Source organism: Hemiscyllium ocellatum (assembly GCF_020745735.1).
Source record: "Hemiscyllium ocellatum isolate sHemOce1 chromosome 27 unlocalized genomic scaffold, sHemOce1.pat.X.cur. SUPER_27_unloc_40, whole genome shotgun sequence".
In the NCBI taxonomy this organism is placed as follows: Eukaryota; Metazoa; Chordata; class Chondrichthyes; order Orectolobiformes; family Hemiscylliidae; genus Hemiscyllium; species Hemiscyllium ocellatum.
In genome coordinates, this window is record NW_026867510.1 from 88,918 (window position 1) to 115,913 (window position 26,996).

Consider the following 26,996-nt stretch of genomic DNA (forward strand, 5'->3'; position numbering starts at 1 on the left):
CGACCATGGCATCCCTCACCTCAAACATGTTACAAGAGGAACATTGCACTGCCTACACTGCCATCCCTCTAAAAGTAACCTTTAAAAAAAAAATTAGGTCTAAAGAATAGAACAAGCAAAATGCAGCACTGACCTGCTCACCACTACGGGTCTTATTATAAGGTTAGAGGAGGAGGGCGGGTGGGAGGCACTACCCTTTTTTGTGCCTCCGGTTCCTCTCCTGCGCGCCTTTATAGGAATAAAAACCTACACAGGTAAGTTTGCGCTACACCAGCTTCCGGGTCCGCTCCGCGCATTTTTTTGAAAAAAATTTAAATTTAAACCGTGAAACAAACGTAACCGCTTCTACAACCAGACACTGCCAAACAGCCCTTACCTGCTCCGCGGAGAGAGTGAGGATTGCTCACTCGTTTGTAGCTGCAGAAGCAATCAGCCCAACGCATGCAAACAAATCTGCATCAGGATGCTATTTCAACGAGCTACTTCACACTGCAGCACCCAGGAACGACGAAGATCAATAAATAACTGTCCAGTGCATTTAAGAAGAATGGACAGCCGGTAGACCCGCTGAAAATTACTTCGCTGACCGGGAATCAAACCCGGGCCGCGGCGGTGAGAGCGCCGAATCCGAACCACTAGACCACCAGGGAGACAGAGACCGGCTTTTGTAGCTCTCCTGAAAATTGTCTCGCTGCCCGGGAATCGAACCCAGGCTGCGGTAGTAAGAAGACTTTCACCGGTACATCCATCAATGTAATTGTTTTGTATCCATTGCTCCCGATGCGATCTCTGTAACATTGGGGAGACTGGAGAGTGAAGTCACATCTCCGGGACTCTCCTCTCCTTTATAGAAAAAAAAACCTATCCAGGTAAGTTTGCGCTACACCAGCTTCCGGGTCCGCTCCGCGCTTTTTTTGAAAAAAAAATTTAAATTTAAACCGTGAAACAAACGTAACCGCGTCTACAAACAGACAGTGCCAAACAGCCCTTCCCTGCTCCGCGGAGAGAGTGAGGATTGTTCACTCGTTTGTGGGTGTTGGGATGATTGCTTCTGCGGTTAGGTATTTGGTTTGCATGTGTTGTTTTTCTGTTGATGCTAGTTTGAAGTTCCCCATTGACAGTTCGCTCTACTGTGACATCTAGGAATGGAACTTTGTTGCTGTTCTCCTCCTCTTCAAACCAGGAGCCCCCCTCAGGCCACAGTCTCACCACTTGGAACACCAATATACAGACTAGTCAAAGACCTCCACTGAAGACGAAAACACCAAGTCGAAGACTCACGCCACTCCAGTTACTCCATCCAAGAATTCTTGAACACCAAAGACAACAAGATAAAAGAGGATGGAATAATACTGTCCTTTGACATACAGCCCTGTTCACATCCATTAACATCAACGTGACCAAAGAAAACTGAAGACACTACTTGAAGAACCAAAGACACAAACACCAAACAGCACCAACTTCATCAGCAAAGATAACACTGTCAAGAACGTGGTACTGTGCCTTACCTCCCACTTCCTATTCAGTAACAAGACTAACAAACAAATCAACGGAGCACCCATGAAACCACCAATATCAGGATTCCTAACAGAAGCAATAATGCAGAGAAAATGGAACAACTTAGAGGAAACCTACAACACCATCAACAATCTCCTTACTGGCATAAAATTCACGAAAGAGGAGAACAACAACAAAGTGCTGTTGTTCTAGATGTCACAGTAGAGCGAACGGTCAATGGTAAATTCAAAACAGCGTCTCCAGGAAACAACGCGAACCAAGTACTTAAGCTGCAGAAGCAATCATCCCAACACATGTAAACAAATCTGCATCAGGATGCTATTTCAACGAGCTACTTCACACTGCAGCGCCCAGCAACGGCGAAGATCAATAAACAACTGTACAGCGCATTTAAGAAGAACGGATAGCCCGTAGACCCGAATTCCTGATGAAGGGCTTATGCCCGAAACGTCGAATTTCCTGTTCCTTGGATGCTGCCTGACCTGCTGCGTTTTTCCAGCAACACATTTTCAGCTCTGATTTCCAGCATCTGCAGACCTCACTTTCTCCTCGATAATTTTAACTGTGTCCAGTGAGAGGAAATAATTTGTTGTTGGTGAGAAACATTTCTATCTGAACTCGCTGTCACTCTCCTGATAGATTGTCTCTGGATTATGTAATAAACTTATCGGCATTATGTCATTCACACCGCACTGTCACCAACTGAAAGAAGCGGCTGCCCAGAGATAGACGGCTGTGTTTAAATCCAGCAATGCACTGGGGGAAGCTGAGCATTTACCCAAACACTGGGCACACCACCTCCCTGACACAGTGCTCACAAATCAAACTGGCAGCAAAGCTTCACGTGTGATTCCGGAAAGAAGCCTGGGCTTAACAGACATCCAGAGCGAACTCAATTCTTTCGCAATTGGAAATATGAGGAATCGACCTCAGTGAACCTGACGTGATTTGAACACGCAACCCTTTAATCTGGAGTCAGACGCGCTACCGTTGCGCCACAAGCTCATGGAGTGTTTGGGGGCCTGTATTCATGCTTAAGGGAAGTGACCGCACTACAATGATTTCACGTTATGAGTAACAACGGAGATCAACAGTTTATGTCTGTTCTGTCTCTCCACTTCTCCTTCTATTTCTCGAAACAATTTCCAACTCTACCTCAATAAAAATCTGAAAGAACTGCGGATGCTGTATATCAGAAACAAAAAACAAACAGTAGTTGCCGGTGACCCTTCGATAGAACTGATGGTGATTGGGAAAACGTTGGTTTATATGCAGGAGATATTGTGGGAGGAAGGCGGATGCAGTAAATGATAGATCAGGACAGACCCCAAAGAGAGGGAAGAACTGTTGGACAGGAAAGGGAGTTGATAACGATCTGCGTGGGAGGGTGAATAACTGTTAATAGAGACTGTTCGTGGCTAAGAATAGGTAGTGTGTAATGACAGACTATGTGATAACAAGGCTTGGTGTGTGTGGTAGAGATGAGGATACTATGGATTTCAGGCCCTAGAATTATTGAATTCGATATTGGGACCGGAGGGATGTATGGTCCACAAGTGTAATATCCGGTGCGCTTCGTTCTGCTGGTGCTGGGCTTCGCTGGGACAATACAGCAAACCTGAGACAGAGATGTTGGTCAGGGAACAGGGTGGGGTGTGGAATTGGCAGGCAACTGGAAGCTCAGGGTCTTTTTTGCAGGCAGAATGTAGATGTTCTGTAGATGTTTGGGGAACATTTTCCTGACCCCATTAAAAGCACACATTGTCAAAGCCGAGGAAGAGCAGCAAATAAAGCCCTCCTGGGTGGGTTCGAACCACCAACCTTCCGGTTCACAACCATGAAAGTATTACAAGCATTTTCGACAAGCGATACAGGGGACTGGGAAGAAAAGTATTATAAACTGTGAACAACAAAGTTCTGGAGCACAACACTTACATTCAAAGACCGAAAACATCCAGATTCTGATTAAACAGATTGCATTGTGGTGCTTTTCTGCAAAACATCCACTTGCAATATCCGACAGAAGAGTGACAAAACCCATCCCTGTCAGCCCAGGATAGAAAATCCGAAGGGATGAAGGTTTGCTTATTTTCTGAAGATTCACAAAACTAAGACTGGGTTTTGGTTATTGTTTCCTTTCCACTCCCAGGAGCCGCAGTGGTTGGGGCGGTGGGTTGGGGAAAGTAAAATGTGCCCTTGAGCAGCGTGTGAGGCTATTTCAGCTTCCGCTGTGACTTGACTCCGATGTTCTGAGGGACATTTATTGACGCGAGACAGTGAAAAGATTCTCATTCCCGCAGATCGGGAATTCAAACCGTATGCCGGCTTCAGGACAATGAGAAAGATTAATTGGGGTGTGTGAAGAATCTGTGAGCTGCATTTCAAACAGGTGGAGACAGATGCGTCATTCATTGCGCCCCTGGCCCAGTGCGTATCTAACGCCACCATGCTGCAGAGTTCTGACGCTAACACGGACATGCGCAGCAATGGGAGCAGTTACAAGGTCAACAACCAAAGATAATCACCGTTACTGCTTTCCTTCCACAGTCCCAACTTTGTGAAGCAGTATCTTTCACTGGCAAAGGAAACACCCTTGTCCTCAGGGTCACACCTGCGTGGGGAAACCGCAATGGGTTTCAAGTCCATCGCATAAACCACTCAGCCCACGAATACAGAACCACACTGACAGCTTCACTTCCCAGGTCTGTCTGCCTGCGGAGCTGAGAAAGAGTGAATCATCGCAGAGTTTGTTTGAATCCATTCACTTTAGTGATTCGAAAGGGTTAAATATCTGCACACTGCGAGTCTAGGTGTTTCATCGCAAAAGATGAAATGAACTTTCAGTTAAAAACAAATCTAGAAATTTCAGGAGGAACGGAGAAGGTCAGGCAACATCTATGGAAAGAGAATCAGACACAGCATTTCAGAATTCCGTTTTCTCCGACAGGAGTTGTCAAACCTGCCGAGTTTCTCTTTTTAGGCTCGGGTTCACAGCATCCGCAGTCCCTTACGTTCGACAATAATACAAATCCAAAACCCCTTTGTGGAGAAGGTTCCCGAGTGGATAACATTTTCCTTATCGCATTAAAGTGCACACAGCCGCGAAGCCAAGAAAGAGCAAAGAACTAAACGTCCCTGGGTGGGTTCGAACCAACAACCTTGCGGTTAATAGCCCAACGCGCTGACCAATTCCGCCACAGAGACAGGCAATGGCAGGAACTGCGCCATCGCTTAGGGGAGGCTATTAGTGAATTCATAATTCAGCCTGCCCCGCCTAGAATTACAATTGTCATCTATCACTTTTACTTTTCCTTAATAATGCCTGGGACATTCATTGTGGAGACACCGGGGACAGTCTGATCCCACCCTCTGCAGACATATCCATGTCACGAGGAACTAATTTTCTTCCTCCGGGACCGTCGCCCTTCGAGCCTTTCAGTGTTTTGCCTGTTCCCGAGTTCCCTCATTGGCTCGAAGGCGAGAAGGGGTTTGAATTCCTGATGTGCACGAACGACAATTCTTTCAATCTCTCAGATCAGTTCATGTCCCGAGAACATCAGAGTCAATCTCCCAGCCTCTTCAACAAGGGGACGGTGTCTGGACTGTCTCTGCTCAGTCTGACGGTTCACCTTTCATTCTCATCTAAATCCGCTTCCCAAAGAGTTTCTAAGGGTTCACAAAGCTGGAAACTGGGATTTCTGTTTTGCTTCATGAACATTTTTCCATTTCCTAACTGACAATATTTTGCCAAAATCTCTTCCCAAGTGTCCGCCATGCTTCATTTTCAGGGATGAGGAATTTCCATTGTGGGGAGACATTCCCAAGGTTGGGAATGTTCGCTTTGGAGCAAAGAAGGTTAACTGGAGATTTCCTGGGGCTGTTGGTAATGATGGGAGAAGAAGCGGTGGGAATGGGCAGATTAATGATCAGAAGAACCAATTGCCACTGACCAGAGTAAGTTACCAGAGAACAGGAATTGAAGTTCTTGAATGAAAAGCAGCACTTGTGCCCAATAAACACAGAGAATACTGCAGAAAGCCAACAGGTCGTGCATCATCTGTGGAAAGGTAAACAGAGCTGACGTTTTGAGTCTGGTACGTTGTTTGTTCCGATCTCGAGTTTCCTGCATGGAAATCAATTCCCAGACATGAGAAAACGGGACTTTATTGAGACGGGTTTTGTGAAGTTTGAGCGATAATGCAACCAACAGGAAGTCATTTAAAATCGCCAGCGAAGAAAGCATAGCCAGCAGGTTACCACCCTGGGCGGGGGAGCCCCAAAGGATCTCCACGCCAGCACCTTAAGTATTCGGCCACAACTACACGCCCAAAGTCATGATCTAAAATTTCTCATGGAATTGCTCTAACAGGAAAGGTAAATACTGGGCTTGTCCTGTCCGCGCCATAGCCCCAACGTATCCTGTTCCCCTGGATTTGATCAGGACAGAGGAGGCTGATGGGAGATCGAATTGAACTACACACATTGATGAGGGACAGAGCGGGTGGGAAGGATCCATTTCCATGCGTAGAGAGATGAATAACCAGGGCCGAAAATAAGGAGCCACTTCAAGAAATTTGGGGTTCATTCAGCAAAGCTAATGTAGAACTGTTCACAGAAAATTGTGATGAAAGTTGGGGCGGAGGGTTGGAGAAAGTAAAATGTGCTGGTGAGCAGCGTGTGGGGCTATTTCACCTTCCTCTCATCTGACAACGCTGTGACTTGACAACGATGTTCTCAGAGATAATTATTGATGCGAGACAGTGAGAAGATTCTCATTCCCGCAGATCGGGAATTCAAACAGTATACCGGCTTCAGGACAATGAGAAAGATTAATTGGGGTGTGTGAAGAAGCTGTGAGCTGCGTTTCAAACAGGTAGTTGGAGACAGATGCGTCATTCATTGCGCCCCTGGCCCTGTGCATATCTAACGCCACCATGCTGCAGAGTTCTGACGTTAACACGGACATGCGCAGCAATGGGAACATTCACAAGGTCAACAACCAAAGATAATCACCGTCACTGATTCCCTTCCACAGTCCCAACATTGTGAACGAGTACCTTTCACTGGCAAAGGAAACACCCTTGTCCTCAGGTGCCTGCTTCATTTCGATCACGATTTCCAACCCCTCACTGTTCTAGTCTCATTTCCAAACACTTGGCTCATAGCCTCAAAAGAAGCTCTGCGGATATCTGTTTGATCCACCCGAACAGGCAGTGGGTTGCAGATTCCCACCAGTCCCAATGTGAGTGAAATATTTTTCACCCTCCACTGATTTGAATCTTAAAGAAGAAGCCGGGGAGCAAGCTCCCTTTCTTTTCGACGACATTTCTCATTTTGTAGTTGGCAGGGGTCACACCTGCGTGGGGAAACCGCAATGGATTTCAAGTCCATCGCATTAACCACTCGGCCCACGAATACAGAACCACACTGACAGCTTCACTTCCCAGGTCTGTCTGCCTGTTGAGCTGAGAAAGAGTGAATCATCGCAGAGTTTGTTTGAATCCATTCACTTCACAGTGATTCGAATGGGTTAAATATCTGCACACGGCGAGTCTAGGTGTTTCATTGCAAAAGATGAAATGAACTTTCAGTTAAAACAAAACACGAAACTGCAGGAGGTCAGGCAACATGGGTGGAATGAGAATCAGAGACCACATTTCAGAACTCCTTTTTCTCCGACAGGTACTGTCGAAACTGCCGAGTTTCTCTTTTTGTCTCGGCTCCTCAGGCCCGCATGTCAGACATTAATTCAATCCAGAAACCCCTTCGGGGAAAGGATTTCTGTTTGGGGGACGTTTTCCTGACCCCATTAAAAGCTGATGGCTTCAAAGCCAGGGAAGAGCAGCGAACACACCGCCCCTGGGTGGGCTCGAACCACCAACCTTTTGGTTAACAGCCGAACGCGCTAACCAATTGCGCCACAGAGGCAAGCAGGTGTAGGGGTTGCACCATCACTTAGAGGTGGCTGTTAGTGTGTTCATAATTCAGCCGGCCCCGCCGAGAATTACAATTGTCGTCTAACAGTTTTACTTTTACATAATAAAGCCTGGGACATTCATTGTGGAGACACCGGGGACAGTCTGCAGACACATCCATGTGACGAGGAACTAGCTTTTTACTCCAGGGCCGTCGCCCTTCGAGCCTTTCAGTGTTTTGCCTGTTCCCGAGTCCCCTCATTGGCTCGGAGGCGAGAAGGGGTTTGAATTCCTGATGTGCATGAACGACAATTCTTTCAATGTCTCAGATCAGTTCATACCCCGAGAACATCAGAGTCAACCTCCCGGCCTCTTCAACAAGGGGACGTTGTCTGGATTGTCTCTGGACAATCGATAGGATGAATGAAGATTGGTAAATGTATTTGGTGACAGTTCTGTTCTAGCCCTGTGAGCGAAACGTGGATCTGAAGGAATAAAAGGGACATTAACAACATCGATCTGAAATTGGATACGTGACAAGAAACAGAGCCATCACTAACAGTTTGCTTTTGAACTGGAGAAGGTTTCTCGTGAAATTAGCTTGAGGCTCGAGGTATGCAAGATCAACATAACTTAGGTAAAACACGCAAACACTTTCCTCGTTAGCAGACAGTGAAAGGCTTACAAAACGCAAATTAAACATTTTCGACAAGTGATACAGGGGGCTGGGAAGATAAGTATTATAAACTGTGAACACCAATGTTCTGGAGCACAACACTTACATTCAAAGACCGAAAACATCCAGATCCTGATTAATCAGATTGCATTGTGGTGCTTTTCTGCAAAACCTCCACTTGTAATGTCCTACAAAAGAGTGACAAAGCTCAGGATAGAAAATCTGAAGGGATGAACGTTGGCTTATTTTCTGAAGATTCGCAAAGCTAAGACTGTGTTTTGGTGATTGTTTCCTTTCCACTCCCAGGAGCCGCAGTGGGGGAGAAAAACACCATCTGATTCACTCCTGTCCCTTTTTAGTGAAGGAAACTGCTGTTGCAGGAAAGGGTCCACTCAGTCATCCCAGCTGCATGCTTTACCTGGCTGTACCAGGGATCCAGTAACAAACGGACAACTCAGCTGACCAACAAAGAAAGTGGGGTGGGGGGACTGGATGCACTTTGAGCTGGAGGTGTTTTCTTTTAAAAGCACTTATTGTATGCCTCTTTTCCTGGTGAAATCTGAAGCTGTAACAAAATAAGTTCGTAGTAAAGGTTACCTGAACATACCGTCAGGTTCAGACTCTGCGAGGTCCAACAGGTTTTTGTTTTAAAGCTGCTCATTTCTTTCAGTCTCCAGCACTAATGTCATGTCTCAGAAGGATCAGTGAATGAGTAGCTAATCTTGTTAGAAATTGTATATTTTTCAGGACTACAGGTTCATTGTTTCATTGGCATTGCAAAGTTTACTGGCAACAGTTAGAGGTGTGGGCTGTATTCACTGGAAATAAAGTTTCAAAATCTCACAAACACCAGGGTATAGTCCAACAGGTTTATTTGGAGGCACTGGGTTTCGAAGTGCTGCTCCTTCATCAGGTAGCTATGGAGTAGGATCACAAGGCACAGAATATAGTGCAAAAAGATTATAGTGTCATGCAACATAAGTGATGAATTGAAGAAACCTAGATTTCTGTTAAATCATTCATCTTTTAAAATGGATTGCAGATTTCGGCTAATTAATCTGTACATTCCAGAACTTATTTTAAGTCACGTTTTCCAGGAAACTTAATGTTTTATAAAAGGAGGGAGCACTTCACGTCAAACAATGCATGAAAGCTGTGAGGTTAGAGTCTGTCTGTATCCCAATCTTGAGTCAGACTGGTTCTACTTCCAAATATATAATCCTGCAAATGCAAATTCACTCCAAATGCGTGAGTGCGTGCATGAGAGAGAGAGTGTGTGTGTAAGTACGTGTGCATGCTGGGTAAAGTGTGTGTGTGATGGAGTATAATCATGTGCGAAGATGTATGCATTGGTGTGAGTGTAGGGACGTATTATTGTGTGTCTGAGAGAGAGCATGTCTACCGGAAAGGCTCTGCACGAGCGTGTGAGTGTGTAAGTGTGAGAGAGAGCATAACAGTGAAGTGGGGTTACCTGTCATGTGACATGAACCCAAGGTCGCGGTTGAGGCCATCCTCCTGGTTTGCCAAATTGGCTGTTAGCCTTTGCTGGGCCACTAAAAGTGATTAAGCAGTTACACAACACACATGGGAGAGGGCAGGGTGGGACGTGTCTTTCGATTTGCAGAAGGTGGGACGTTCTGGGTGCTAGAAACTAGGGAAAACACACACTGGAGGACCTTCGGCACAGAGAGATGGAGCTGGAAGCCAGGCTGGAGACACGTTGGGGGAACCACTGTGGATACAGGCCGTTTGACCCACCAAGTCCATACTGACCCTCGGAAGAACATACCCTCACCCCCGACCCACCCGATAACCCCCACAGCTTATCCCTGAATTTCGAACGCCCAATCCATTCTAGCCTGCACATTTTTGGAACATGGGAGGAAAACCAAGCACCCAGAGGAAACCCACGTAGACAGGGAGTGGGGGAGGGGTAGGAAAGGGCAAAATCCACACTGTCACCATGAGGGTGGGTTCAAACCCAGGTCCCTGGCGCTGCAAGGAATCCCCTCTCCAGCACTCGGCAACCGATTGGCTTCTGCCCAATCCTGGTGACACTCCAGTCAGTTTGAGGAAATCAATTTGCTTCCATAGAGTTTCCACGGGTCAGGGGTCGTTGTTACCCGCCAGATTCAACAATCCAATGAAAGGCTCGTCTACAGCGAGAACACTAGTCCACATTTCGCGAAAGAATTAAAGTTCTCTCTGCAATTAGAGACATTGAGCACTCCCACGCAGGCTACGTGTATTCATGGGGATTCTCAATGCACGTTGATATTCGAAATTCCCCAATCCTGGGAAAAAAGATTGAGTGCATTCACCCTCTCCATGCCTCTCAGGATCTCTTCACCTCTATAAGCCCGCCCCAACCCCCCGAGGCTCTTATGCTCGAAATAAAAACGTCATAGCTTGTCCAACCTCTCCCTGTTACTCAGACCTTGAGTCCTGGTTTCTTGTAAATGTCTTCTGCACTCTTTTCAAGTTTAATAACATCTTTGTTTCGCAAGATGATCAAAACGAATCACAATACTCCAAGTGTGGCCTCACCAATATCCTGATTAACTGCAACATAACTTGTCAACTTCTATACTCAATTCCCTGACTGATGAAGGCCAGTGAGGCTTAAGCCTTCTTCACTGCCCTGTCTACCTATTTTGTTGGACATATCGGACCTGCTCCAAACTGGATAATCTAACTGATGTGACAGGAAACCGCTTCCTTTCTTGAGACAAGTCTCCCAGAGAGAACTTGCTGGCTGACTGTCTGAACTACTGAACCTCAGTGCCCTACTGCCCTCAGGAGGAGGGTCCACATATTTGCGTAAAGTGGTGCTCGCAACTTTTATCATCTTTGGGATGGATCTCCATTCATTCAGTGCTATGGAGTCATGTAGGCCAGAAACATACCCTTCAGACCAACCAGTCCATGATCCCCAACTAAACTAATGCCCCCTGTCTGCTCTTGGCCTATAACCAGTTTGTTAGTAGTTGTGTTTATTTTTTAACTGTAACGATTGGATAAAAAAAATTGCTGATAATTGATTTTAAAGTGTTGGGGATTTATTTTTATCACTAGAACAGGTTACACCACTTTTCAGGTTAATTTTACCTAATGTAGGGCAACATGTTCCTCTGGGTGTTTCTGTTTGAGATCTTGAATGCTGCTGTGATGTCCTGCTGAATGCAATGGAGTCAATATTAATCCTCGCCTCACTGTGGCTGTGAGTGAATTGCCTTAATTTGGCTCCTGACTCAGAAACTGCGCAGAGAATCAACTGCTGAAACAATGATTTACACTTTATTGTATGTAGCAACCAAAGATACCACCCCCCCCCCCCCCCCCCACCCAACCCCTCTCAAGTCACCAAGTTCAACCTCACTCCCAACTTGGGGATCACCCAATTGATGGCAGAATTTAACTGACTTTCCACCGACAATATCTGTCTCTGGAAGTGTTCAGGGATTCACTGCAGTGTTGTTCTTCCAAGTACTACTGCTGCATCTTTCTGGGTTTAAATTCTGGTGGAGATTCCTCACTTTGAAATCTGTGGTGTGATGTTTCTTTAGATTCTAACACCACCTCCCACATTGCTAGAGACAGGTTTAGCTGTCTGTTTGAAACAGCCTGTCCTGTAAGTAACCTCTTGGTGTCAAGGCCATCCTTCCACAGACAGACTAACTTGTCCTTTTGTCACGAGTTTATTAAAAACTTATCTCATCTGTCCCAGGAAACAGCTTGTTGTTATACATCCTTCTTCCCAGGGATAGTTAACTGGCAGAAATTAGGCCATTCAGCCCATTGAATCTGCTCCACCATTCAATCTTGGCTGATAACTTTCTCATCCCCATTCTCCCCGTAAACCTTGATACTTAAGAATGATTATATGGTGGAGCAGACTCAATGGGCTGAATTGCCTAATTTCTGCTTCTGAGGGCTTATGATTTTGCAGTTTCTCAGTGGCCCTTTTGTTTCTTGGTCCAGAAGGAGTTATTGCTGACCCAGGTAGTTTGGAAAGTTCTGGAGTTTACAGGACCACACCATATTCCTCTCTGCATTGTCCAGGAATAACTATTCCTTCTGAGATATTGGAAATTCCAGAGATACCTTGGTATCCCTGAATAAAATCGGTTTGTCAGAAAATCTCTGCTGCTACTCTGGAACAGAAGGATTATGGGGAGAAAATTCAGAAATCAGATGTGCAAAGAGACGATGGAGTTCTATTCCAGGATTCTCTCAAGGTAAACTTGAAGGTTGAATCACTAGTTGGGGAGGCAAATGCAATGATGGCATTTATTTTGATCAGACTTGAATATAAAGGCAGGGATGTACTTCTGAGGCTCTGTAAGGCTCCGGTCAAGCCGCATTTGGAGTATTGAACGCAATTTTGGGCCCCATATCTCAGGAAGGATGTACTGGCCCCTTTATTATTAACTATTCAATTCAGCTCATTGAATCAATTCTGCCATTTATTCAGATCACATTAGCTCTGGTAAAGATCAACTCCACTTTCTTGCTATTTCCACATAATCCTCGATTCCCTCACTAGTTAAACAAAAACTGACAGCCTTGAATGTAATTAACGACCCAAGCTCAACAACCCCCTGTAGTAACATGGTCCACAGATTTACAGTCCCCAGTAAAAATTCCTATCTGTCTTCAACATGCAATCTCTCATTTGCAGGTTATTCCCTCTGGTGCTAGACTCACCCACAAAGGTAAACTTTTCCACATCAAGCCTGTCAAGTCTCCTCAGAATCGCTTATGTGAAAATAAGGTTACCTCTAAATCTTCTCACTTCTAATAAGTATAGGCCCAACCAATTCACTTCTCTTCATATGATATTCTTTTCATCCTGGTCAAACTTCTCTGGACTGCCACCAAAGTCAGTATATCTTTCCTTGGGTAAAGGACCCACCCAGTGTTCAGTTTTGGCCTGACTGTTGCCTGATAAAGGTTCACTATAACCTCCCGACTTTTATACTCTATTTAAAGGTCAACCTCCCATTTGCCTTCCCTATTACTCACTGAACTTGGATGAAGAGATGCATGGGTATGGGCTTCCAAATCCCTCAATTCAACAGCTTTCTCCATTTAACATTCAGCACTGTTCGTCCTGGCAAAGTGCACAACCTCATTTCCCCAAATTCTATTCCATTTGCCATTTGCTTAACCTGTCTATATACCTCTGCAGATATTTCATGTCTTCTCACCACCTGCCTTCCTATCAACCATCTTTTCTGCAATCTTGGCAACAGTGCATTCACTTCACTTATCCAAGTAAATAATTGTAAATAATACATATTGTAAATAATTTTGGTCCCAGCACTGATCCCTGTGGCAAACTACTGATTACAATTTGCTATCCTGAACATGCCCCTTATCCCAATTGTATCATTGGTTAGCCAATCCTCTATCCATGCCTCTTTGCTTATTATTTCATGAGATGTGAATATCATTGGGTCTGCCAACAACCCTTCCCAAACTGTCCTTGAAAATGTGGCGCTGAGCTGCCACTTAAATTGCTTCACATAATTTGGTCTGAAATAATGTTCAGGAGCGAGTTCCAGGTTTTTGATCAATAACAAAGAAGCAATGCGATATATTTCACAGTTGGAATGCTGTGCTCACACTTACCTGCTCTTGGTGGTTGAGGTGATGGCTTGGAAGTGCTTTTGAAGAGCCACCAATTAATCAAGCCAGACTGATAGATTGTGGCCAGAGATTCTGCTTTTTGACTTTCATCATCAATCTACATTCTTTCCAGCCAAGAGTTTAGTCTGAAACTGCCACACAATTCCTCCTGTTATAGCTTCAATCAACTATAATAATATGACGATTCTTGGGATGAGTTTTCACACCTGAGTGCAAAATAAATATAGATCATTGTTTCCAGCTCTGCTGGAACAAAAAAAAAACAGCAAATTGGTGGATAATTACAGTTGGTGCAAACAAAGCTAGCGATCGATAAAGACTAACCCTGTTTACTTCAATGGCCAAATTACATTTTGAAAACCAAGTACACTCAGACAACTTGTAAAAGTGGTTCATAGGAGGAGAAATGGGGCATTGAAGAGGAGTGAAATGATTGCTTTTGGTCACCGCCACCATTGTCTGAAAAAGATGTTGAAAGGATTCTTAAAAGGTGGGCAACAAAGTGGAGTGGTATAACACTTCAGACACCGCAAAGTGTAAGATCACTTTCTAGTGGAAGAAAAAGACATTTCTTAATTCTCGAAGAACGGGGGAACAAATGGGGAATAAATCTGAATTGGGAACTCTTTCTTATTAAGGATGTTCCTTCACCACAGTCTTGGTTCAGAGCATAAGTTCTTCATCAGGAATGAAGGTTGGTCCAACGGGGCTGAGAGATAATTGGGAAGGGGATGGGGATGGAGGAGAGGTAGCTGTGAATGAAATAGGTCGATGGAGGTGCTGATTTATCGTGAGAGGTAAGACAGGAGGGTGGAGCGAATAGGTGGGAAGCAAGATGAAAATGTAGGACAGCTCAAGAGACCAATGCCGAGTTGGAAGGTTGGATCTGGGACAAGGCGCGTGGTGTGGGAGTGAGGGTGAGGAGAAATATGGAAACTGGTGAAATCGATATTGATCCCATGTAGTTGCTGGGTCCCAAGGCGAAAGATGAAGTGTTCTTCCTACAAGCGTCAGGTAGCTAGAGCTTGGAGGGGGATGCGGCACAGGACTTGCATGCCCTTGACGGATTGGGAGGGGAAGTTAAAGTATTCAGCCACAGGGCGGTGGGGACGTTTAGGTTTGGAGTCCGAGAGCTGTTTCCTGAAATGTTCTGCAAGTTGGCATCCAGTCTCCCCAATGTGGCAGAGCAATGGACGTATAAATAAATTTTATAAACAAATTGTATAAATTTTAGCATGCTGGAGTTATTATCTTTAATGAAGATAACGAAAATATTAATAAAATTGGGTGACTGTTTGAAACGGTTTGTTGGTCAGGCTCAACTCATCCCCTTGAAATGAGACAATGCCATTGATAGCGGTGAACTGCTCTTTTTGCTGTAAAACCACAAGTTCTTGATTTATTTTCACAACTTACTGGTATTCACACCTGCACATTCAATGTCAAACTCTGACATCAGAAATGAAATTACAACATTAATTTTGACTTACAATATTCGAACAAACAAATTAGTAGCACACAGTGAATGCCAAGCCTGATAAATATGAAATCAAATTTGACCAAAAAAATATACAATCAAGATGGGAGATAATAAATGGGGGAAGTGCAGAAAGCAAGAAATGCAGCATCAAAGAAGGTGCTCCTCCAGGGAGTGTATTTTACGAACTACCACTGCTAAATATAAACAAACACTCTGACATGACCCTCCGGTTTTAATGTGAACCAAAGCCCCATACAGTAGGTACCATTTAAATAAGTTAATAGATACAAGCCTTGAGCAAATCCAGCCCCCCTTTTGGAACTCGGAGTTTTCTCCAGCTCCGGGGGGTTGTTGAGCTCCTGGGCTCTAGCTGCCACTGCTCTTCTGAAGAAGCTTTGGGAAGCAGATGCAAAGGCAAGATACAGAACAGAGCACCTTTGCCAAGGAAAGCAGCTTATGGAGACATTGAGCAATAGCATCACATGGTCTTGACCCCTCGGTTATGCGCCCAGCACACTCATACTGCACTACTCTGCTTCAGTGCTCCCAGTCGCAGGATTGTGGATCAGTTTAAAGTCGATCCTATATCTCTGATAACATCGCTGCACAAGGCAGTGAAGAAAGGTTTAATCACACTAACCTTCATCAGTTAGGGAATTGAGTAAAGATGTTGGCAAGATATAGTGTGGTTATGCAGAACGTTGATGAGGCTGCACCTGGAATATTGTGATCAGTTTTGGTCTCCTTGGTATCGTGTGATTTCTGACATCTTCAACTCTGGGTTTGTGTTGAACTTGATAGGATATTTTGTCCAACTCAGCATGTTTAAACAGTATCGCTCGGAGGGAGTCATTTGAAATATTTGAGGAGGTGAGTTCAACAAGATTGAAGTATTCAAAGTTACTTGGACTCTCTTTTAAACTTACATCGGGACCAGGAGTCAGAGACACATACAACATGGAAACAAAGCCTTCAGTCCAACTTTTCCACGCTGACCTGATATCCTAAATTAATCTAGTCCCATTTGACAGCACCTGACCCATATACTCTGGCAGCTCAATTCATGTATGTACCACCCTCTGCATGAAGAAGTTGACCCTTTAATATATTTCGCCTCTCACCCTAACCTATGCCCTCTAGTTCTGGACTCCTCCATCCCAGGGAAAATACCTTGTCTTTTACCCTGTCCATCCCTCTCATGAATTTGTAACCTCTATTAGGTCACTCCTCTACTTCCAATGCTCCACTGAAAACAGCCCCAGCCTATTCAGACTCTCCCTGTAGCTCAAACCCTCCAACCCCCAGCAACATTTCGTAAATCGTTTCTCATAGAGAAGTCAACGTTTAAGCCCTGAAGAAGCGTTAATACCCAAAATGCTGACTACTCCACATCCTGGTGCTGCCTGGCTTGCTGTATTCTCCCGACCTCCTGCTTGCCTACTTCGGGTTGCAGTAGGTAGTGGCTCAGTGGTTACCACCGCAGCCTCACTGTGCCACAGATCCAGGTTTGATTCCAGCCTTGAGTGACTGTCTGTGAGGAGTTTGTACATTCTCCCAGTGTCTGCGTGGGTTTTCTCTGGGTGGTCCTGTCCAAAGACATGCAGGTCTGAGGTTTGATGAAGGCCTTCCTGCACTTAGAGCAACTGAACAACCTCTCCCCCATGTGGACCCACGAGTGGGCCAGCAGGTCAGAAGAAAGAGCAAAGCCCTTCATGCACTCGGGTCAGAAGAACGGCCTCTCCTCGGTGTGGACCCACTGGTGTCTCAGCAGGTGGGAAGAACTGCTAAAGGCCATCTCGCACTCAGGGCTTGAGAACAGTTGTCCCAGGTGTGGATCAACCAGTGAGTCCGCATGGCAGAGGAATCACTAAAGGCCTTCCCGCACTCGGGGCAGCAGAAGGGCCTCTCCTCACTGTGGACTCATTGGTGCTTCAGAACCGTTTCAAATTTCACAATATCCTTCTGATAGGAGTGAGACCAGAATTGCACACAATATTCCAAATGTATTCCACAATATTCCAGTGTCCTGTCCAGCCACAACGAAACTTCCCAACTCCTATACTCAAGTTAGAGGATTGTGAAAGTTTTTAAAACTCACAAAATAAAATAGGAAAAAAAGGGAAGGACAAACCGAATTTTTGAAGTCAACTTGGAAGCATCATTGAGAAATCAGCGGACTGGGTTTATTAGGTACCTGTTCTCCTTAAATACACTATATACATCTTTCTCTTCTGCTCTTCGTAGTTCACAAAACCATGCTGAGTATCCTTGATCACATTATTCCTATCCAGATGTTCATAAATCCTATCCCTTACAATTTTCTCTAAGACTTTGCCCACAAAAGAAGTGAGACTCACCGGCTTATACTTACTAGGGTTATCCCTACTCTGCTCCTTGAACAAGGAAACCACATTTGCTATCCTCCAGTCTTCTGGCACTATTCCTGTAGACAACGAGGTCATAAAAATCAAGGCCAATGGCTCTGCAATCTCCTCCCTTGCTTCCCAGAGAATCCTAGTATTAATGCCATCAGGCCCAGGGGACTTATCTATTTTCACCCTTTCCAGAAATTCCAATACCTCTTCCCTACATACTTCAAAGCCATCAATTTTCAATATTCATATCGGCAACAATGTCCTGTTCCTGAGTGAATACTGATGAAAAGTATTCATTCAGTGTCTCCCCAATCTCTTCGGCCTCCATGCGCAACTTCCCACTACTATCCTTGACTGGACCTATTCCTACCCGAGTCATTCTTTTATTCCTGACATACCTATAGAAAGCCTTTGGGTTTTCCCTAATCCTACCAACCAATTACTTTTCGTGCCCCCTCCTTGCTGCTCTTAACTCTCTTTAGATCCTCCCTGGCTAACTTATAACTCTCAATCGCCCCAATTGAATTTCATGCCTCATCTTTACATAGGCCGCCCTCTTCACTTTAACAAGGGATTCCAATTCATTATTAAACCATGGCTCCCTCACATGACCCTTTCCTCCCTGCCTCACTGGTACATACTTATCAAGGACACTCAATAGTTGCTCCTTGAACAAGCTCCACATATCGATTGCACCCTTCCATTGAAGCCTACTTTTCCAAGCCACGCATCCTAAGTCATGCCTCACCGCATCATAATTTCCCAGTCCCCAGCTATAAATCTTGCCCGACAGTGCACACTTATCCCTCTTCATCACCAGAGTAAAAGTCACCGAATTGTGGTCACTGTCCCCAAAGTGCTCACCTACCTCCAATTCTAACACCTGGCCTGGTTCGTTACCCAGAACCAAATCTAGTACGGCCTCACCTCTTGTTGGCCTGTCAACATATTGTGTCATCTAACGTACTAGAGCTATAGCTTTCCCAGTCAATATCTGGAAAGTTAAAGACCCCCATAACAACCACCCTATTACTTACACTCTTCTCCTGAATCACCCCGGCAATCCTTTCTTCTACGTCTCTAGGACTATTAGGCCTGTAGAAAACTCCTCACCTTTCCTATTTCCAACCTCAGCCCAAACTACGTCAAATGGCGAGTCTTCATTCATCGTCCTTTCCACCGCTGTAATACTATCCTTTACAAGCAATGCCACACACACCCTCTTTTACCCCCACCTCTGACCCTACTAAAACATTTAAACACTGGAACCTGCAACAGCCAATCCTGTCCCTGTTCTACCCATGTCTCCGTGATAGCCACAACATCGAAATCCCAGGTACCAACCCACACTGCAAGTTCACCTTCCTTATTTCGTATACTTCTCACATTGACGTATATACACTTCAAGCCACCTTCCTGTTTAGAGGCAACCTCCTTCGAGATTGATGCCATGTTCCTAACCTCCCTACACTCAAGGTCCTGCACCCTAAAGCTGCAGTCTACATGTCCCTGCAGAGTTAGTTTAAACCCTCCCAAAGAGCACTAGCAAACCTCCCCCAAAGGATGGTGGTGCACCTCAGGCTCAGGTGGAGACCATCCTGTTTATACAGATACCACCTTCCCCAGAAAGAACCCCAGTTATCCAGATACTGGAATCCCTCCCTCCTGCACCATCCCTGTAGCCACGCATTTAACTGTTCTCTCTCACTATTCCTCGACTCTCTATCACGTGGCACGGGTAACAAACCAGAGACAACAACTCTGTTTGTTCGAACACTGCTCTTCCAACCTAGCTCCCTGAAAGCCTGCCTAACATCCTCATGCTTCTTCCTACCTATGTCGTTGCTGCCAATGTGGACCACGACTTCGGGCTGCTCCCCCACCCCCTTAAGGAACCGGAAAACACGATCAGAAACGTCACTTACCCTTGCACCTGGGAGGCAACATACCAAAAGTGAGTCTCTCTCGCCCCCACGAAACCGGCTATCTGTGCCCCAAACTATCGAGTCCCCAATAACTCTTGCTCTGCTCTTCTCCAACCTTCCCTTCTGAGCAACAGGAACAGGCTCCGTGCCAGAGCCCTGAACCCCACTGCTTACCCCTGGTAAGTCGTCGTACCAACAAGTATCCAAAATGGCATACTTGTTCTTGAGGGGAACGACCGCAGGAGGTCTCTGCATTGGCTGCTTTCTCCAAGACCCTCACTGTCACCCATCTGTCTGCAATCTTTGGAGTTGCTACTTTCCTAAAGCACCGATCTATGACCCCCTCTGCCTCCCGAATGATTCTAAATTCATCCAACTCCAGCTCCAGATCGCGAACATGCTCTTGGAGGAGCTGGAGATGGGTGCACTTACGGCAAGTGTAATCATCAGGGACGACCATGGCATCCCTCCCCTCAAACATGTTGCAAGAGGAACATTGCACTGTCTTCACTGCCATCCCTCTAAAAGTAACTTTTAAGAAAAACTAGGTCTGAAGAATAGAACAAGCAAAATGCAGCACTGACCTGCTTACCACAATGGGTCTTATCATAAGGTTAGAGGAGGAGGGCGGGTGGGAGGCACTATCACTGTAGTGCCTCGGGATCCTCTCCTGCGCGCCTTTATCGGAAAAAAAACCTACCCAGGTAAGCTTGCGCTACACCAGCTTCCGGGTCCGGTCCGCGCTTTTTTCCAATAAAGGCGCGCAGGTGAGTCCCGGAGATGTGACTTGACTCTCCAGTCTCCCCAATGTGATAGAGATCGGATAAAGTCTTCTTCCTGCCGCAGCCCGGATTCGATTCCCAGGCAGCGAGGCAATTTTCAGCACAGCTACAAGAGCGGATTTACGTCTCCCTGGTGGTCTAGTGGTTAGGATTTGGCGCTTTCACCGCCGCGGCCCGGGTTCGATTCCCGGTCAGGAAGCAGTTTTCAACGGGTCTTAATGCGCTGTACAGTTGTTTCTTGATCTTCGTTGTTCCTGGGCACTGCAATGTGAAGTAGTTCGTTGAAATAGCATCCTGATGCAGATTTGTTTGCATGTGTTGGGATGATTGCTTCTGCCGCTACAAAAGAGTGAACAATCCTCACTCTCTCAGTGGAGCAGGTCCGGGCTTTTTGGCAGTGTCTGTTTGCAGACGCGGTTATGTTTGTTTAACAGTTTAAATTTAATACTTTTGTATCCATTGCTCCCGAAGCGATCTCTATCACATTGGGAAGACTGGAGAGTCAAGTCACATCTCTGGGACTCTCCTGCGCGCCTTTATCGGAAAAAAAACCTACCCAGGTAAGCTTGCGCTACACCAGCTTCCGGGTCCGGTCCGCGCTTTTTTCCAATAAAGGCGCGCAGGTGAGTCCCGGAGATGTGACTTGACTCTCCAGTCTCCCCAATGTGATAGAGATCGGATAAAGTCTTCTTCCTGCCGCAGCCCGGATTCGATTCCCAGGCAGCGAGGCAATTTTCAGCACAGCTACAAGAGCGGATTTACGTCTCCCTGGTGGTCTAGTGGTTAGGATTTGGCGCTTTCACCGCCGCGGCCCGGGTTCGATTCCCGGTCAGGGAAGCAGTTTTCAACGGGTCTTAATGCGCTGTACAGTTGTTTCTTGATCTTCGTTGTTCCTGGGCACTGCAATGTGAAGTAGTTCGTTGAAATAGCATCCTGATGCAGATTTGTTTGCATGTGTTGGGATGATTGCTTCTGCCGCTACAAAAGAGTGAACAATCCTCACTCTCTCAGTGGAGCAGGTCCGGGCTTTTTGGCAGTGTCTGTTTGCAGACGCGGTTATGTTTGTTTAACAGTTTAAATTTAATACTTTTGTATCCATTGCTCCCGAAGCGATCTCTATCACATTGGGAAGACTGGAGAGTCAAGTCACATCTCTGGGACTCTCCTGCGCGCCTTTATCGGAAAAAAAACCTACCCAGGTAAGCTTGCGCTACACCAGCTTCCGGGTCCGGTCCGCGCTTTTTTCCAATAAAGGCGCGCAGGTGAGTCCCGGAGATGTGACTTGACTCTCCAGTCTCCCCAATGTGATAGAGATCGGATAAAGTCTTCTTCCTGCCGCAGCCCGGATTCGATTCCCAGGCAGCGAGGCAATTTTCAGCACAGCTACAAGAGCGGATTTACGTCTCCCTGGTGGTCTAGTGGTTAGGATTTGGCGCTTTCACCGCCGCGGCCCGGGTTCGATTCCCGGTCACGGAAGCAGTTTTCAACGGGTCTTAATGCGCTGTACAGTTGTTTCTTGATCTTCGTTGTTCCTGGGCACTGCAATGTGAAGTAGTTCGTTGAAATAGCATCCTGATGCAGATTTGTTTGCATGTGTTGGGATGATTGCTTCTGCCGCTACAAAAGAGTGAACAATCCTCACTCTCTCAGTGGAGCAGGTCCGGGCTTTTTGGCAGTGTCTGTTTGCAGACGCGGTTATGTTTGTTTAACAGTTTAAATTTAATACTTTTGTATCCATTGCTCCCGAAGCGATCTCTATCACATTGGGAAGACTGGAGAGTCAAGTCACATCTCTGGGACTCTCCTGCGCGCCTTTATCGGAAAAAAAACCTACCCAGGTAAGCTTGCGCTACACCAGCTTCCGGGTCCGGTCCGCGCTTTTTTCCAATAAAGGCGCGCAGGTGAGTCCCGGAGATGTGACTTGACTCTCCAGTCTCCCCAATGTGATAGAGATCGGATAAAGTCTTCTTCCTGCCGCAGCCCGGATTCGATTCCCAGGCAGCGAGGCAATTTTCAGCACAGCTACAAGAGCGGATTTACGTCTCCCTGGTGGTCTAGTGGTTAGGATTTGGCGCTTTCACCGCCGCGGCCCGGGTTCGATTCCCGGTCAGGGAAGCAGTTTTCAACGGGTCTTAATGCGCTGTACAGTTGTTTCTTGATCTTCGTTGTTCCTGGGCACTGCAATGTGAAGTAGTTCGTTGAAATAGCATCCTGATGCAGATTTGTTTGCATGTGTTGGGATGATTGCTTCTGCCGCTACAAAAGAGTGAACAATCCTCACTCTCTCAGTGGAGCAGGTCAGGGCTTTTTGGCAGTGTCTGTTTGCAGACGCGGTTATGTTTGTTTAACAGTTTAAATTTAATACTTTTGTACCCATTGCTCCCGAAGCGATCTCTATCACATTGAGAAGACTGGAGAGTCAAGTCACATCTCTGGGACTCTCCTGCGCGCCTTTATGGGAAAGAAAACCGACCCAGGTAAGCTTGCGCTACACCAGCTTCCGGGTCCGGTCCGCGCTTTTTTCCAATAAAGGCGCGCAGGTTAGTCCCGGAGATGTGACTTGACTCTCCAATCTCCCCAATGTTACAGAGATCGCATCGCGAGCATTTGGTTTCAAAACATTACATTGATTTATGTACTGGTGAAAGTCTTCTTACTGCCGCTTGTGCAATCTCTTCGAGGAGGCTGTTTTCATTCACAATTCAGCCTCCCGTGCCCAGAATTATCATTGCCCTCTACTTTTGTATAATAAATCCTACGCCATTCATTGTGAAGACGGGGGTTGGGTGGGGGGGTGTGGGCGGGGGGGGTGGGTTGGGTGGACAATCTGATCCCACCATCGGCAGGCACATCCATGTCACGAGGAATTAGCCCTCCAACACCGGGGCCATCGCCCATCGTGCCTTTCAGTGTTTTGCCTGTTCCTGACTTTTCACATTGATGTGGAGCCAAGAAGGGGTTTGTTTTCCTGATGTGCATGAACGAGAATTTTTTCAATGTTTCTGTTCAGTTCATGTCCCGAGAATAATAGAGTCAATCTCCCGGTGTCTTAAACAAGGGGACGATGTCTGGACTGTCTCTGCTCAGTCGAACAGTTCATCCTTCATTCTCCTCTAATTCCACTTCGCAAAGAGTTTCTCAAGATTCACAAAGCTGGAGACTCGGATGTCTGTTTTATTTCCTGAACATTTTAACATCTGCTAACTGACAACTTTTTGCCAACATCTCTTCCCTCATGTAACACTTGCATCATGTTCATGGATGAGGCATTTCCACTTTGTGGAGACATTCCCAAGTTTGGGAATGTACTCTTTGCAGCGAAGAAGTTTAACTGGAGATATCCAGGGGCTGTTGGCAATGATGGGAGAAGAAGTGGTGGGAATGGACAGAAGAACCTATTGCCACTGACCAGGGTCAGTTACCAGAGTACAGGGTTTGAAGTTCTTTAATTGAATTCAGCATTTGTGTAGAACAAACACAGCGAATACTACAGAAAGCAAACGGGTCGAGCAGCATCTGTGTGTAATCATCAGGGACGACCATGGCATCCCTCCCCTCAAACATGTTGCAAGAGGAACATTGCACTGTCTTCACTGCCATCCCTCTAAAAGTAACTTTTAAGAAAAACTAGGTCTGAAGAATAGAACAAGCAAAATGCAGCACTGACCTGCTTACCACAATGGGTCTTATCATAAGGTTAGAGGAGGAGGGCGGGTGGGAGGCACTATCACTGTAGTGCCTCGGGATCCTCTCCTGCGCGCCTTTATCGGAAAAAAAACCTACCCAGGTAAGCTTGCGCTACACCAGCTTCCGGGTCCGGTCCGCGCTTTTTTCCAATAAAGGCGCGCAGGTGAGTCCCGGAGATGTGACTTGACTCTCCAGTCTCCCCAATGTGATAGAGATCGGATAAAGTCTTCTTCCTGCCGCAGCCCGGATTCGATTCCCAGGCAGCGAGGCAATTTTCAGCACAGCTACAAGAGCGGATTTACGTCTCCCTGGTGGTCTAGTGGTTAGGATTTGGCGCTTTCACCGCCGCGGCCCGGGTTCGATTCCCGGTCACGGAAGCAGTTTTCAACGGGTCTTAATGCGCTGTACAGTTGTTTCTTGATCTTCGTTGTTCCTGGGCACTGCAATGTGAAGTAGTTCGTTGAAATAGCATCCTGATGCAGATTTGTTTGCATGTGTTGGGATGATTGCTTCTGCCGCTACAAAAGAGTGAACAATCCTCACTCTCTCAGTGGAGCAGGTCCGGGCTTTTTGGCAGTGTCTGTTTGCAGACGCGGTTATGTTTGTTTAACAGTTTAAATTTAATACTTTTGTATCCATTGCTCCCGAAGCGATCTCTATCACATTGGGAAGACTGGAGAGTCAAGTCACATCTCTGGGACTCTCCTGCGCGCCTTTATCGGAAAAAAAACCTACCCAGGTAAGCTTGCGCTACACCAGCTTCCGGGTCCGGTCCGCGCTTTTTTCCAATAAAGGCGCGCAGGTGAGTCCCGGAGATGTGACTTGACTCTCCAGTCTCCCCAATGTGATAGAGATCGGATAAAGTCTTCTTCCTGCCGCAGCCCGGATTCGATTCCCAGGCAGCGAGGCAATTTTCAGCACAGCTACAAGAGCGGATTTACGTCTCCCTGGTGGTCTAGTGGTTAGGATTTGGCGCTTTCACCGCCGCGGCCCGGGTTCGATTCCCGGTCAGGGAAGCAGTTTTCAACGGGTCTTAATGCGCTGTACAGTTGTTTCTTGATCTTCGTTGTTCCTGGGCACTGCAATGTGAAGTAGTTCGTTGAAATAGCATCCTGATGCAGATTTGTTTGCATGTGTTGGGATGATTGCTTCTGCCGCTACAAAAGAGTGAACAATCCTCACTCTCTCAGTGGAGCAGGTCCGGGCTTTTTGGCAGTGTCTGTTTGCAGACGCGGTTATGTTTGTTTAACAGTTTAAATTTAATACTTTTGTATCCATTGCTCCCGAAGCGATCTCTATCACATTGGGAAGACTGGAGAGTCAAGTCACATCTCTGGGACTCTCCTGCGCGCCTTTATCGGAAAAAAAACCTACCCAGGTAAGCTTGCGCTACACCAGCTTCCGGGTCCGGTCCGCGCTTTTTTCCAATAAAGGCGCGCAGGTGAGTCCCGGAGATGTGACTTGACTCTCCAGTCTCCCCAATGTGATAGAGATCGGATAAAGTCTTCTTCCTGCCGCAGCCCGGATTCGATTCCCAGGCAGCGAGGCAATTTTCAGCACAGCTACAAGAGCGGATTTACGTCTCCCTGGTGGTCTAGTGGTTAGGATTTGGCGCTTTCACCGCCGCGGCCCGGGTTCGATTCCCGGTCACGGAAGCAGTTTTCAACGGGTCTTAATGCGCTGTACAGTTGTTTCTTGATCTTCGTTGTTCCTGGGCACTGCAATGTGAAGTAGTTCGTTGAAATAGCATCCTGATGCAGATTTGTTTGCATGTGTTGGGATGATTGCTTCTGCCGCTACAAAAGAGTGAACAATCCTCACTCTCTCAGTGGAGCAGGTCCGGGCTTTTTGGCAGTGTCTGTTTGCAGACGCGGTTATGTTTGTTTAACAGTTTAAATTTAATACTTTTGTATCCATTGCTCCCGAAGCGATCTCTATCACATTGGGAAGACTGGAGAGTCAAGTCACATCTCTGGGACTCTCCTGCGCGCCTTTATCGGAAAAAAAACCTACCCAGGTAAGCTTGCGCTACACCAGCTTCCGGGTCCGGTCCGCGCTTTTTTCCAATAAAGGCGCGCAGGTGAGTCCCGGAGATGTGACTTGACTCTCCAGTCTCCCCAATGTGATAGAGATCGGATAAAGTCTTCTTCCTGCCGCAGCCCGGATTCGATTCCCAGGCAGCGAGGCAATTTTCAGCACAGCTACAAGAGCGGATTTACGTCTCCCTGGTGGTCTAGTGGTTAGGATTTGGCGCTTTCACCGCCGCGGCCCGGGTTCGATTCCCGGTCAGGGAAGCAGTTTTCAACGGGTCTTAATGCGCTGTACAGTTGTTTCTTGATCTTCGTTGTTCCTGGGCACTGCAATGTGAAGTAGTTCGTTGAAATAGCATCCTGATGCAGATTTGTTTGCATGTGTTGGGATGATTGCTTCTGCCGCTACAAAAGAGTGAACAATCCTCACTCTCTCAGTGGAGCAGGTCAGGGCTTTTTGGCAGTGTCTGTTTGCAGACGCGGTTATGTTTGTTTAACAGTTTAAATTTAATACTTTTGTACCCATTGCTCCCGAAGCGATCTCTATCACATTGAGAAGACTGGAGAGTCAAGTCACATCTCTGGGACTCTCCTGCGCGCCTTTATGGGAAAGAAAACCGACCCAGGTAAGCTTGCGCTACACCAGCTTCCGGGTCCGGTCCGCGCTTTTTTCCAATAAAGGCGCGCAGGTTAGTCCCGGAGATGTGACTTGACTCTCCAATCTCCCCAATGTTACAGAGATCGCATCGCGAGCATTTGGTTTCAAAACATTACATTGATTTATGTACTGGTGAAAGTCTTCTTACTGCCGCTTGTGCAATCTCTTCGAGGAGGCTGTTTTCATTCACAATTCAGCCTCCCGTGCCCAGAATTATCATTGCCCTCTACTTTTGTATAATAAATCCTACGCCATTCATTGTGAAGACGGGGGTTGGGTGGGGGGGTGTGGGCGGGGG

General features: G+C 46.4%; 10 non-coding genes across 10 annotated transcripts; 8 read left to right on the top strand and 2 right to left on the bottom strand.

The window, feature by feature from the left end:
* Positions 1-4,648: 4,648 nt before the first annotated feature.
* On the bottom strand, positions 4,649-4,722 carry trnan-auu (transfer RNA asparagine (anticodon AUU)). The gene has a single exon. It is a non-coding gene; the product is annotated as a tRNA-Asn (tRNA).
* Positions 4,723-7,372: 2,650 nt separating this feature from the next.
* Positions 7,373-7,446, bottom strand: trnan-guu (transfer RNA asparagine (anticodon GUU)). The gene has a single exon. It is a non-coding gene; the product is annotated as a tRNA-Asn (tRNA).
* Positions 7,447-20,450: 13,004 nt separating this feature from the next.
* On the top strand, positions 20,451-20,522 carry trnae-uuc (transfer RNA glutamic acid (anticodon UUC)). Its single transcript has one exon. It is a non-coding gene; the product is annotated as a tRNA-Glu (tRNA).
* Positions 20,523-21,088: 566 nt separating this feature from the next.
* Positions 21,089-21,160, top strand: trnae-uuc (transfer RNA glutamic acid (anticodon UUC)). The gene has a single exon. It is a non-coding gene; the product is annotated as a tRNA-Glu (tRNA).
* Positions 21,161-21,727: 567 nt separating this feature from the next.
* trnae-uuc (transfer RNA glutamic acid (anticodon UUC)) lies at positions 21,728-21,799 on the top strand. Its single transcript has one exon. It is a non-coding gene; the product is annotated as a tRNA-Glu (tRNA).
* Positions 21,800-22,366: 567 nt separating this feature from the next.
* trnae-uuc (transfer RNA glutamic acid (anticodon UUC)) lies at positions 22,367-22,438 on the top strand. The gene has a single exon. It is a non-coding gene; the product is annotated as a tRNA-Glu (tRNA).
* Positions 22,439-24,315: 1,877 nt separating this feature from the next.
* Positions 24,316-24,387, top strand: trnae-uuc (transfer RNA glutamic acid (anticodon UUC)). The gene has a single exon. It is a non-coding gene; the product is annotated as a tRNA-Glu (tRNA).
* A 567-nt stretch (positions 24,388-24,954) lies between these two features.
* Positions 24,955-25,026, top strand: trnae-uuc (transfer RNA glutamic acid (anticodon UUC)). The gene has a single exon. It is a non-coding gene; the product is annotated as a tRNA-Glu (tRNA).
* A 567-nt stretch (positions 25,027-25,593) lies between these two features.
* trnae-uuc (transfer RNA glutamic acid (anticodon UUC)) lies at positions 25,594-25,665 on the top strand. The gene has a single exon. It is a non-coding gene; the product is annotated as a tRNA-Glu (tRNA).
* Positions 25,666-26,232: 567 nt separating this feature from the next.
* On the top strand, positions 26,233-26,304 carry trnae-uuc (transfer RNA glutamic acid (anticodon UUC)). The gene has a single exon. It is a non-coding gene; the product is annotated as a tRNA-Glu (tRNA).
* Positions 26,305-26,996: the final 692 nt, after the last annotated feature.